The sequence below is a fragment of the Nycticebus coucang genome, chromosome 22 (assembly GCF_027406575.1).
Source record: "Nycticebus coucang isolate mNycCou1 chromosome 22, mNycCou1.pri, whole genome shotgun sequence".
Taxonomy (NCBI): Eukaryota; Metazoa; Chordata; class Mammalia; order Primates; family Lorisidae; genus Nycticebus; species Nycticebus coucang.
In genome coordinates this window covers 32,252,351-32,266,419 of record NC_069801.1, presented here as the reverse complement: position 1 = coordinate 32,266,419, position 14,069 = coordinate 32,252,351, and positions in this window count along the sequence as shown.

The following is a 14,069-nucleotide window of genomic DNA, read 5'->3' as shown; positions in this document are numbered from 1 at the left end:
CCTGAAGCCTTGGAGCCTTGGTTTGACACATCTGTGACAGCCTCTGATGTTTGTGCCAAGACAAGACGTGCTTCGGAACTCGTCCGCTCCGAGCAACTCAACGGGGAAATTAGATTAACGGACATCCTACGAGGCATTAACGGACTTCAGGTCTTATCTAGAGCTGGTCTAATGACACCTGAGTGGGAACTAGAAAAAGGAGCCCCTTCTGGAAGGAAGCAGTGCCGAGGGTGCCCAGTATCGCTGGCAGGGGGAGGCTGATTTCTCTTGTTTCCTAGCTCCTTGGCCAGGTGTCTTTGTGAAACCTACGCATCTGTGTCTGGCATCCCTGTTCACAGGGGCCTTTGACTTTGAGACCCCCTCCTGCAGGAAGGTGACCTGGAGCTGACCTGGGAGCCAGAGAGGCCTGGGCTTGAATCCTGGCTCTGTCCAGTTGCTGGCCTTATTCCCTCATCTGTAACCAGGGAGTGGTCAGTATGTACCTACCCTGGCTGGTTGCTGTAACGGTAATGAGAAGACGTAGGTAAAAGGCTTAGCACAGTGCCTGTCACTCTGGGAGCACTCAGCAAGAGGGTGTTAGGAGAACGTTCTTGCCTTAAAGTTCACAGGCAAGCTGTTTTAAAAAATGTGAGTTTTATTGTTACTCAGGTACAGTGAGGCCAACAGATCAGATGACCACCATTGAAAAGATGGTTTGTTATCATAGTTCCCAGGTGGAGGGGTAGAGCATGCTACACAGGGCCACATGCTACACAGGGCCACCTGGGGAAGCCCCAGGGTCTGCCACAAGGCAGAAGGAGCAAGAGGGAGGGCAGGAGCCTCCACTGGGGGTTCCATGGGAAGGAATGGCAGGCAGGGTGACTGGGCTTCGGATCAACTAGTGTGAATAATTTCAGTGGGTTGGGGCGTAGGGGCTGTCAGAGTTGTCCAATACCTGGGCCTCAGGTGATTATGGCAGAGGAACATTGGACCCTATGAGAGCCCAATAAAGGAGGTTCTTGGGGGAATGTAGGCTTTGGACGGGTGTGTTTGGTGCAAAAGGCTCACTTGCCGAGGTGTTTTCTGTCTCTAGGAATTAACTGGAAAGGGGTCATTTCTCCCAGGTCAGCGAGGCCCCAGGTGACAGAGCATTAGGAATACAGAAAATAAAAAATATAGTTACTACACAACGGAAGAAGGCAGATAGCTACACAGGTAATCCCTGAGCACCGTGGGGAGGGCTCTGCTCCACAGAAATGAAGATGTAGGGAAGGCTCCCAAGAGAGGCTGTAATGTGAGCCTGGGCTCCAAGGATGACTTGGGAAAGGCTTCCCTGGCAGAGAAGTCACAGACATAAAGCCCAGAGCTGTAGGCAGATCTCTAGGTGGGCGACAGTTGCATATGACTGAAGTGCGGGACCAGGGGAGGTGGATCGTGGTGTAGGGACGAGTCTGTGAAGGTCGGCTGGGGTCTATTCCCGAAAGGCCTTGGATGCTCTAAGGAGGCGTCTGGAGTTGCTCTTGTGGGAAAGTGTGTGTGTATGTGTGAGTGTGTTTGATTATGACTGTGTTTCAGTGAATACCCCGACCAGGTAAGTGCCCTGGCCCAAGTTCTGGTTTCAGCATGCATCTGATGGGGAGTGTGGGTCTGGAGCCAGGATCCTCAACCTGGACAACACATTTAATTCACTTTTGAGCCTGAGGAGCTCTGTAGAAATATTGATGCCTGAGCCCCTCCCCAGACCACTTACACCAGAATCTCTAGGGGTGGGGCCTGGCTATTGAAATGGTTTTTAAAGTTCTCTAGATGCAATGGTTTAAAGAGTGGTTTTAAACTGCCAATTGCAATCTATCAATGGGTTGTGAAATCACTTTAATGAGTTGTAGCCAGCACTTTTACAACAAATAAAACATCTTAGAATAAACAGAGTGTACCGCATGTATTAAGTTCTGTTACGTAAAACTTACATACACATCTTTAGGGGCCGTATGGGACTTGAACTCAGAGGACCTAGATCCAAGTGCTGGCTCTTCATCCTGTTAGCTGGAGAATTTAGATGAATTCCTTTACTTCTCTGAGGCTCGATTTCTTTATCTATAAAATGGAGATCCTAGAACCAACTTCCCAAGCCTTTTATCTAAGTTGAATCAATCGATACAGGTAAAAAGAGAGCTTTGTAAGCAGTAAAGCACTAGGCAAATATTAGTTATTTTAATCAGTACTTTCCTTTTTGCCATTTGCATCTGTGACCTCAAAAGCACATCTCTGATGATGGAGCTTTAAGAAGATGATGAAATTTCTTGGCTCCCCAGTTATCTGTGAGCAGGAAACTTCTTCTCACTTGTGTGATTTTTCAGCAGTTAGCCAAACTTAAAAGTTTTATAAAAAGGGACAAATTCCAAATGCTCAACCTTCTAAAATCCAAAGGAATGACTCACAGGTCATTAGCATCTCTGGAACATAGTGGCTTCTGTTTTATTGGTATTAAGTAGGATTTAGCTCTATTTTATTAAGGCAATTTTTACAATCATGTGAGAGGTTAATGCATTTTGCACATAATCCATGCCTAGCTCACTAAATGCTGAACCCATTAAAGCCAAGCCATCCTGGGGAAGATTTCAAGGAGGAGTGACATATTATGGGTGGCACAGAATGAGTGACTGAATGTATTTGAGGGGTTGGTGTTTTTTTTTTACCCTCTCTTCAAAATTAAAAATTCGTTCTCTAGCAAGAAAATAGTAGAGTTATCCTCAGCAAAAAAATACTTAGGAACAGCTGGGAGGCTCTGCTGAAGATTGATGGGCTGATGCCTGGGCTGTTAACGCTGGGGCCACGCAGAGACCCTTTTCAGCAATTCCCAACCCCCTTCCCGGTAAGGTCTACTTTTATTATTTCTCTACATCCTAGGACCTGAAAGAGGGTATCTGCCAAGAATACTGCATTTATTAATCACTAATGGATTTCTTCCCCATAGTACTCTCCTCATCAAAGACATAGGTGATTGGAGTTTTGATGGGACAGGTCACCATGACCATACAGATCTGAAGGCTGGGGAAGGAGGCAGAGGGCAGATTGTGAAAGTCTTTGGGAATTTTTGTTTTTAGGAGAGTTTGAACTTTATCCTTTAGGTGGACATAGGAAGCAGAGCAAGGGTTTTGCTCTTGTTCTGTAAATCAGCTTACTGAGGTATATTACACACAGCAAAATGCACCCACGCACTCAATTTTAAATGTACAGTCTGATGAATTTTGTTAATAACAGCTGTATTCACTTGCACAAAGAGGGCCACAGTCAATATAGAACATTCTCATCACTCTCCAAAAGTTCCCTTGTGTCCTTTTATATTCAATCCCTACCCCAGCCATCCCTGACCTGATTTGTCACTACGTAGATTAGTTTATCTTATTTGAGAATTTAGCTTTTGAGCCACGTTAGTGTGTGTGTCAGTACTTCATTCCTTTTATTGCCAAGCGGCAGTCTATTGCATGGATTTCCACAATTTGCCTATTTACCTGTTGATGCACATTTGGGCTGTTTTCTAGTTTATTAGTTGTACAAAGAAAGCTGTATAAATCCTTGTGCAAATACAAGTTTTCACTCCTCGTGGGTGAATACCTGAGAGTGGAATTGCTGGACCATAGGATAAGTATATGTTTAAGTTGTACCAAACTCTTTTTCAAAGTAGTAACATGTTGTGCTCCTACCAGCAAAGTCTGAGCATTTCAGGACCTCCAGATCTTTTCAATTTTAGCCTTTCTGGTGGGTGCAGAGTGTTTTAACTTGTGTCTCTGTAATGCCTAATGATATTGACATCTTTTTTATGTGTTACTGGAGGCAGGATTTTAAACAGTGGAATCTCAGGATCAAATTTGTAGTTTAGCTTCTACAACTAAGATACCACATTTCTTCCATTTGATTTCTTCTTATTCTTGTTGAGCGATGAAACCAAAGTACCAGGGAAATTCTATATAATTGATGAAAACCACAGGGAGATCTTACCTATCTGAAACCCCTGGGAATTTAAACAAACAAAAAAAAAATAAAAAAAAAAAAGAAAGAAAGAAAGAAAAAGAGAAGTACAAGTGTTAAACAGAGGCAAGCCCTACCTTCCGCTTTCATTGTTTCAGGTAGTGAGTAAAGCAATTCCCACTCTGCCCCCAGGCTCTTAATTCTTCTTGGGTCAGAGTGGTACTGATGGAAATAGATACAGGAAAAGTTCTATGTCAGAAACCTTGCCTTGTCCTCTAACATTTATTCTCTCTTTCTTTCATCGCAATAGAAAGGTGAATTTTCTTTTATGGCAATAGAAAGGCAATTTTAGGTGATCAAATGGTCACTCAGAATAAAGATTACATTTTCTCGCCTTCCTGGCAGCTAAGTTTGGTTATGTGATCAAGTTCTAGAAACTGGAATATAAATAAAAAGGGTGAGGATCATTTCCAGAACACAGCTCTTAAAGGGAGAGTGTGTTGATCTTTCTCCACCTTTCTACTGCAGACTGGAATATAAACTCGATGGCTGGAGCTGGAGCATCCATTTTGGATTATGAAGTACAGATCATATGCTATGAAAGATGGAGCAACAAGGTTGAATAAGCCAGAGCCCCTGACAGAAGAACTCCCTGTCAATACTAGACTGACAACCTCTGGATTTCTTTTACCCAAAAGATAAATAAGGTTATATATTATTTAAAACACTATGATTTTAGATTTGTTGTTGCTTATAAATGAAGCTAATTCTAATTTATAAGCCCCAGCTGCTGACTGCCTACAGTCACTGTTTGAGAAAGGTATAGCAACTTACTCACCACCAGTGGATTATCCAAAGTGAACTAACTGTGAGCATCAAGTATGAATAAAGCTTCTGGCATTGTGAAAAGACTTATCAATTTAAAGAGGAACTGAGAAACCAATCGAAACACTCAGCACAAATTGCACTCAGCAAAAAGTATATATTTTCAGGAAATTAGGAAGAATTTTAAAAAGCCCTCTTACCTGTATTTTTGGTGAGACTTGAAATGCGTTATACTGATTTTAAAAGATCAATTTGAGAACAATAAAGTGTTCTTAGCAAAGAAAGGCATGATTTATAAATTAAAGTACCTCACATAGTAGAATGGGTACTTTAGAAAACCAACCTGAATAATTAGAAAACGAGCTTGAGAAATTCTCCCAAAACTCAAAAAACAATTATGAGATGATACAGAAATCCCAAGGAAAAAGGTAAATAAATTTTAAAAAGATAAATAAATTTAAATACAATGGAGACATGTAAACGACATGGCTACACAGAGGGCCAGGTCCAGAGAATTCACCTCCATTTAATGGAAGCCTCAGATGGAGAAATTATTACAGAGGTGAAATTATAATAAAAGACACACTAGAAGAAAATGTTTTTTAAAAAAGTACATCTTCAAATAAAAATATCCACCAAAATAAAACAAAACAAAACACTGAAGGTAGTTAAAAACTTAAGAGATAATCCTATGAGAAGGAAGTTCAATAATGAAGAGATTATTTCACAAGTATGAGGCAGAAAAACCAATAAGAAAAGAGGATCAGACTGTTCTCTGATTTATCTTCAAATTATGCTCAAATACAGTGGAAAATATTTACAAAATTCTGAGCAAAAATAATTGTGATGCTATAATTTTTCCATAAAATAAAACATTAAAATAATAATAAAAATAACAGCTTTTGTTACCTTCTATGTACAGGCACTATTCAAAGTGTTCAAAGCTGAATTATTTCATGTAACGCTCACAACAACTCCATGTGGTAGGTTCTGTTATCCTTCTTACAAATGAGGAAATTGAGGGAAAAAGAGGTCAAGTAACTTGCCCAAGGTCACACAGAGTATGAATTCAGCTCCTGCCCTTAACCATCATACTACACTGCCTCTTAAAATTAGATAATGAACATTGATCAGTCTCTAGGCAGTGGAACCAGAATTTAATTAAACACTCCCACATGTAAATGTAAAACTGTAACTGTGATAAGTGCCATGAGGGAGTTTATGCTATGGAATTTATGTGCTTGGGGACCCAGCCTGTCATTTCACAAATGAATGGCATATAGCTGCTGTTTATTGAATGCTTTCGTTGTACCAGGTACTGAGTGTCCCCCAACGAGAAAAACTAGGGAGAAGGACCTGAGTGGTGATTTTCCATTTACTGGAGCATTTAGAAACTCAGACATTGGAGGGACCATGCCTATCAGAAGAAAGGGTCATCTTCAACATACCAACCTAGTGTCTGCTTATGGACCCCTCCCTCTGTCAATGGGGAGCTCACGACCTCTTGAGGCCCTAAGGGTTCTCAAACTTCAATTTGAGGTTATTCTTGGGGTTTTTTAGATAGAAAATCATCATAGAAAGTGATCATGAAGGCCAGGCACAATGGCTCATGCCTGTAATCTGAGCAGTCTGGGAGGGTGAGGTGGGAAAATAGCTTGAGCTCAGGAGTTTGAGATTAGCCAGAGCAAGAGTGAAACCCCATCTCTACTGAAAAATAGAAAAATTAGCCGGGTGCTGTGGCAGGCTTCTGTAGTCCCAGCTACTTGGGAGGCTGAGGTTGGAAGATCATTTGAACACAGGAGTTTGAGGTTGCTGTGAACTAAGATGCCATAGCATTCTACCCAGGGTGACAGTGAGACCCTGTCTCCAAAAAAGGGAAAGAAAGAAAAAGAAAAACATCTTGAAGTCTTTCCTGGTTACATTAAAGTGAAGGAACAATGTGCTTTTCTCCTATTCTAAGCTTCAAAGCAGTGGAAAGATGAAGAGCCTACAAAGGTTATAGGTACAGCTTTTCGGATTTGGTCTTCAAATCATGCCCTCTGGATGACTCAAGTGTCCTCCAGTGTTCAGTGGGTCTTTCTTAGTCCTGATTCCCTTATTTACATATTCACCACTCATTCACTGATTTGTTCACACATTCACTCCTTCATTCATTCCTCCACTTACTTCTTTATCCTTTCATTGATTCAGTAGGCATTTGCTAGGCCCCTGCTGGCCCCCGTGCAGGCTGAGGGGAATAAGACCCAGCTTGGGGAGGTCCAGCCTGGGATTTACTCAGACTCAAGTTGCTATGAAGAGGTGCAGATTTTCAAAGCATGTGGAGTCTGTGAATATGGGGCTGCTTCCAGTGTCCACTAGAGGACCAGAACTACAAACCAGGGGCAAGGTCTATGTATATGTCATAACTCCTTTAGCCCCACTGGCTTGGCACAGGTAGGTAATTCACTGGAGAAATGTGGCTCTAAAAACTTACGAGTAAATAAAAAAGCACTTGATTTTTTTCATCTAGCCCATATTATATAATGAAGGTCCTGGCTCCGGTCACACTTTCCTGGGCTACTGTCTGAAAATAAGGTATGAGTCTCACTTCAGTGCATGGAGACAGTATAGGGAATAATGACTTAGGAATCAGTCTGAAATCATTTACATTATAGCCACATTTACAAGTTTTATATCCTAAGATTGGCAACACCCGGGGAATAAGGGAGTAGGTCAGAAGTGACAGAATGTTCCATGGGATTTTAATGCAGTCTAGAGAATAAAACAAAGGCAGAAGAGTGCTTGTTCAAGGGTCAGGGCCAGGGCTAAGGGATGGACGACTGGAAAACACAGAGCAGAGCTCAAGTGATCAGTGGAGCTCTAAGCCGAGGTTCTGCTGGAACCTGGCACATGGGTAATCTCGGGGTTGGCTTAAGGGCCCCTTGACACCAACAGCATCTTCCTCAGTTACATCTTTTATGGAGCTCCTGCCTGTAGTCCCTGCTGCCACCTGTGTGTCTCTTAAAGCAGGGATTCTTAGGCCTTTATTTATTTTTTTAATTAATTATTTTTTATTAAATCATAATTTTGTACATTGATGCATTTATGGAGTTCAGGGTACTGCTTCAATATACAATGCTTACATTGAACGAAATGTAACACATCAAGGCTTACATTAAACTAAGTAACACATCCGTCATAGTTATACTCATTTCTTAATAGTTTTGAAATGTACCGTTGCATCATGCACATTAGGTGAGGTCCCCCCAAATGTCCTCTCTCCTCCCATATCCCCCGCCCCTCCCCTCTCTCCTCTTCCCTTCTACTTCCCGTTCTTAGGTCTTTAGAAGCAGCGCCTGGTACAAAGAGCTTCCTGGGAAAGGTATGGAAGGGCCGGATCCCTGAGCGTGTGCTCCTCTCCCCATTTCTGTTTCTCCCACTTTCTCTCCATCCCTTTTCTCCCTTCTTCTCTCCTCTCCTCCCTTCTCTTTTTTTCTCTGCCTTTTCCCCAGTTTCTCCTGAGCCCTTCTCCCACCCTGCTATCTATCCTTTCACCTTGGTTTATTCATGGGTACTGAACAATGCGTTCCAATTGCCGGTTGCCAGGGTACAGAGAGGAACGGATCACAGTCTCCACTGTGCAGCAGCTGGAAGGGGAGATGTGTACGTGGAAAAGTTAGGAGGCGGTTCCAGAACGGAGGTGATTAAGTCTGGTAGGCAGTGAAGGTAGGGTGGGGTGGGGGAGAGAGGCCAGGAAGAGTAACAAAGAGGAAGCAATATTTGAGATGGGCTTTGACCAATGCCTGGGGGTTCACAGGTGGGCAGGGGAGAGGGGCCTTCCAGGAGGAAGAAGCACCAGGTCCCAGAATCTTGGAGGCAGGAAGAGCATGAGGGTTCAGTGTGCCTGGATCTCAAGGGTGTAGTTTTGGTGGAAAGAAACTAAACATGGAAGCTGGCACAAGAGGCCTCATAGCTTCATCATGAGGAGGGAGAAGCTCATCTCACACTCTGACAAGATCACTGTGCCGGGTTCAGGCGCCCTGGCCAGGAGGAATTCTAGGCAAGGGCCCTGGTGGAGGGAGGTGATGATCTATGAACAGACGGGAACTTGAGGCCTGGTGATAGGTGTCCTGAAGCTCACTGTGGGGCCCTGCCCCGCCTTGTCCTGTCTTCTTGCACCTGGGATTGTCAGCTTCGGGGAGGAAAGGAGACATAGGGAATTGCAGGAAAGACAAAAGCTCTTGCCAGACATAACTTCAGCTACCCTCTCAGCAGCTGAGCCTTCACCGGGCCTGCCTGCTTGTCCACTGGCTGTGAAGGAAAAGGCAGAATCTTGGGGCCCAGTCAATCAATTTTTTCTAAAAAGAAAGGCACCAACTTCTTGAACCCCAAGCACTGTGAGCAGCTGAACTTCCTGTGACCCAGTGTGGACAGCCCTGAAAAGCTCATGAGCGGCTTTGTCACAGTGGCGATCTCCTGGCAGTGTAATGGGCAGCATAATGCAGGCCCGGGCCAGGGCCTGACCAGAGATCTGTGGCTCTCTGTGGAGCAGAGCCCACATGGGGTCTTTAATGAGCCACAGAAGGGCTTTCACGGGGCCCAGGATGCTGGAACGGGTCACTCTGCCAGACAAGGAACCCTGTGGTCCTTCTGCATGTTGGTTTTGGGCCCCTTCCCTGTTGTGTGTCCATGAGAGGCTCTCTTGTCCTGGATCTTGGGGAAGGGGGGGGGTCTCCCCATGATGTGCCCTATACTACTTTCACCTTGCCACACGGCCCACTGTACAAATCCCTGCTCAGCCTCAAAGCCCGGAGCAGAGCCAGAGGCCTCTCCACTCATGGCTGTAGCCTTTCTGGAACTTGGCACTGTTCAGTATTCCTCAAAGTCGTAATTACCACCACTTAGCCTGGGTTAGTGATCTGGAGCAGAGAGCAGCCCAGCCCACACTGCCTCCCGCTGCCAGCAGACCAACTACTGGTGATAGCTTCATGGTTAGTAATAATAATAATGATGATAATGGCTATCATTTATGGGGCACTTGCTGCGGACCAGGCACAGGGCTAGGTGTTTTCCATGCATGCAGAATAGGGCCAGCTCCTGCTCCTCCCTGGTGCCTCCCTCCTTCCTCCCTCCCACTGGGGTCCGCTTCATAACCATGGATTCACATGGCAGCTTTTGTTTTATAGCAAGGGAGGAGAGGGCTGTGCTGGCAGGGGGCAGTTGGAGTAGATGATATTCATTGTTTCTCATCCCGCCCTTCCCATGTGGCCTGGGTTTGAGCTTTATGCCCAAGGGGGCAAGGCCAGGAATGGGTAGAACTCTTTCACGAGACACTTGGTAAGATTCTGGGTAAGAAATGCTGGACAGAAATGGACACAAATCCAGGGGAGCATTGTGAGGCTTGGGCAGAGCAAAGCTGCTCTTAACCCTTCTGCCTGGGCCCCAACAGTGAGTGGCTTTGGAAACATTGAGGGTAGTCCTGTTGGCACAGACAAAGGCCACCTTACGAGGGACAGTGCAGGCTGCATTCCCAGAAGCAGAGTTTTGGGCACAAGGAACCTGCATCTGTGAAGGACAGGCGTGTGAGGAGGATCGTGTGGAGGAAGGAGCCAGATCACTGTGCAAGCCCCACACAGCTTGGCCAACCTGGTGGGGGAGCTTTGAGGTGACTTCGTTCATCAGGTGTTCATGTCTGGCAGAAATAGTCAGGCCTTTACGCCCACACCGTACTCAGTCACCAAACACAGGCTGCCCCAGGAAGGTGACTGAGGGTAGATCTTCTCAGGACTTCTGAGGGTGGAGGTGGCTGCTCACAGCATTTCCTGGGCTCCGTGCTTCATGGGGATGGGGTGGGGATGGAGGATTGCACTGGGGGGACTGAGGTGGCAGAGAAAGAAGAGCTGGGACTAAAGGGTAAGGACAGTTGTTTGCTTTTACAGGAATGTGTGAGGTTCCCTTTGGAAATTCCCAGAAAAAAATTGGGGGATGCTTTGGGAAGACTCATTTCCATTAGCTGAGCTGGTAAGGCCTGGAGCCACCATCATTTGATCATTAGAAACCAATGTGACCTTATTTTCTAGTCAAAGGCTGATGTAATTACATATACACGATTAGAGATGGGGTTTCTCAGGGCTAAGGAACCAAGGTGCTCAGGGTCACCGGGAGCCAGGATGTGGACCTAGGGCTAACTGGTTCCGAAGCTCGTGTATTTCCCCATTTTCTGCTGGAGAGCAGGGTGGGATTAGTCTCCCCGGGCCGCCCTCACAATAGCCCACAAACCAAGTGGCTTAAACAAACAGAAATGTACTGCTTCATGGTTCAGGGTAGAAGTCCAAAACCAAGGTGCCGGCAGGGCCGAATCCTGTTAAGGCTACAGGGGAGAATCTTGCCCACACCTTTACCTTCCAGGGCTACCGGCCGTCCTTGGCTTGCAGCTGCATGACTTCTATCTTTCCCTGCATCAGCACACACGTCCTCTCCTTGTGTATCTTCACGTCTCCCAAGGACACTGGTCAGGGTGGACTAAGGACCCATCTACTGCAGCACTACCTTATGTTAACTGATTACTTTGCAACCAGTGTCTCTGTAAACAGGTCACACTCCTAGGTACTGGGATTCTATTTTTCAACACACCTTTATGGAGGACATAATTTGGTCAGAATAAGGACCTGTCAGACGCTGGATCTTACCCACCCTCTCCAAACCTATCACTTACTTCTTCCACAGCTCTTGGTTCAATGGTCTAGGAGGGCAAGGGTAAACATTGGGGATTAGCTGTGGTGTAGAGGGCTTGCTGGGCCCCTCCTTGCTGGACGACATAATTTTCTCTAAATCAAAGGTGTTTATGGCATCACAAACCATCAGATCAGAGTCCCACCAGGGAAGCGAGTGAAGCTATGAGTTCCCTGACAGTAGCACTTGGAGCTCCCTTGTGTTAGCATCCCCTGCGGTGCTGGGCACATGGCAGGGTTTTAGATCAGGAGGGACTGACTGACCCCACAAAGTGTAGCACAGTGGTCTGCTAAGGTAAGTAATGAAAGGTAACAGTCAGAGCTGGCAGTGGGTGGTAGGGTAGTGGCCATGATGACTCGGACAGAGCAATTCTGTGGAGGGGAAAGAGATGGTCAGAAGTTGTCTTGTGGTGGGTTGAATAATAAAGGGGAGGTTGGGATATAAAGTAAGGTTTGTTTTATTTATAGTTGTTTTGTTTTTTTTTTGAGATAGAGTCCCACTCTGTCACTCTGGGTAGAGTTCTGTGGCATCATAGCTTACAGCAACCTCAAACTCTTGGGCTCAAGCAGTCTCCCACCTCAGCCTTCCAAGTAGCTGGGACTATAGGCGCCCGCCACAATACCCAGCTATTTTATCTGTTTTTAGCAGAGATGGGGTCTCCCTCTTGCTCAGGCTGGTCTAGAACTCCGGAGCTCAGGCAATCCACCTGCCTTGGCCTCCCAGAGTGCTAGGATTATAGATGGGAGCCACTGAGCCCAGCCATGAGGTGTGTTTTAAAATGGGAAGACCTGACTATGTTGATGTGTTGATGGCAAGTGCTGGGCACTAGAGGAAAGCAAGAGAAAGAAGTTAGTCTGAGGCTGGCAGATATTTTTGCCTTTGAACTTCTACAACACATCGCATCTGGTCTAACCTAGAGTTCTAACACCCTCACCTCTCCCTGATTCAACTGAGGCCTCCTGTCACCAGCAAGGACACCTGGAGGAGGGTGGGTGATGGGCTACTGCTTGCATGGTCAGCCCCTGGCCCCATGCTGGCTCCCACACCCTGCAGGCTGACATCCCCCTCCTCAGGGAGAGTCTGATGTTCATGGAGGAATTGGCGTGGTTTAGTTATCAAACCTCCTCTGTGATTCTGTCAATGTCTAGGCCCTCGATCAACGTTTGCTGAACAGGGAATGAATGGATGGATCCCAAGGACAGGGTTACCGTGGAGCTCTCGAGCATTTATCTTGAATCTGGAAAATGAAGAAAAATTGGCTCATCTGTTTCTCTATTATATCAGGATAGCAAAAAGCCACAGAACTTAACTGTAGCCAACTCAATCATGTGTGACAACCCAGTAGCAATGCAGGAATGCAAAACCACTGTGCATGTGTGTGTGTGTCTGCAAGAACTGGATGTGATTACACATAAAATCACAGATATGTCAGGGTGTGTGAATCAAGGTGTGTGCCTGTGTTTGTGTAATTGCGTGTTCAACTAAGTGAACAGACATTTTCAGGATTGTGTGTGCATGTGTGAGTCCATGTGAGTCCATGTACACATGCACTGCAGTACAGGCTCAGATGAGAAGCTCTACACACATTGCCGTCTGGTAGAGTCCACACATTATGCCTCCTTGCAAAATCTCTTTCTACCAATCTCATGGAATCCAGATGAATCTAAAAACTACTCTACCTCACTCATTCAGACTAACCTGAGCTAAGCCAGTATAAATTGGTTAAAAATCCCAAGTTATCAAATATTTTAAAAGACAGATAACCGTTACCATACAAAGCAGCTAGTAATGAAAGCAGACCCACCTCCATTTAATACAGGCATTGCTTCACCTACCGGCAGCTTCCTGCGGTGTTGGAACTTTTCTGTATCTGCACCATCTTGTGTGGGACACCATGTGCTGAATGCTGGAAATGTGGCTCGTGTGAAGGAGGACCTGAATTTTTAATTTTTAAAAATTTTATTTAATGGAAATCTACATTTAAATGCCCCCACATGGCTAGTGGCTATGGTCCTGGACAGTGCAGATCTAGACCGAGTGTTCCACACCTTTCTTTCACTCCTGCATCGCCCCCAGCCTAGCTCAGTGTCTGACCCCGAGGCTGCTGACTAAAGATCAGCTGACGCCAGGCACACAGCTGGGGCAGGTCTTCAGAGACTGACACTAATGAGTGGAATCATGGAGACTGATGTAATAAATGGGAAAATAAATATTGTTTGTGGATAAATGAGTGCTTTGTAAGTGTCAGATAAATATCTTCCCTAAAGAGTTACACAATGTCTTTATGGTGGAATTTATCCTGAGAATTTATTAAGACTTTGCCAATTTTTCCCTTCTCTCTCTCTCCCTCTCTCTCTTAGGAGGAGCAAATCTCAAACTCATATTTACATGAGGTATTCATTTCTTCCCAGTAGAGGTTCAATTGGTGATTATGATGACACTGTGGCCATCCCAATCCTCCCTGTGTGCGCTGTATGCCCAAAGGACCCCTCATCTCTAAATTCACATCATGGAAACTCCAGGGTCTCTGAATTAGAAGGGGACTCAGAAGCCACTTACCTACTCCTATCTGCTACTGTACACAA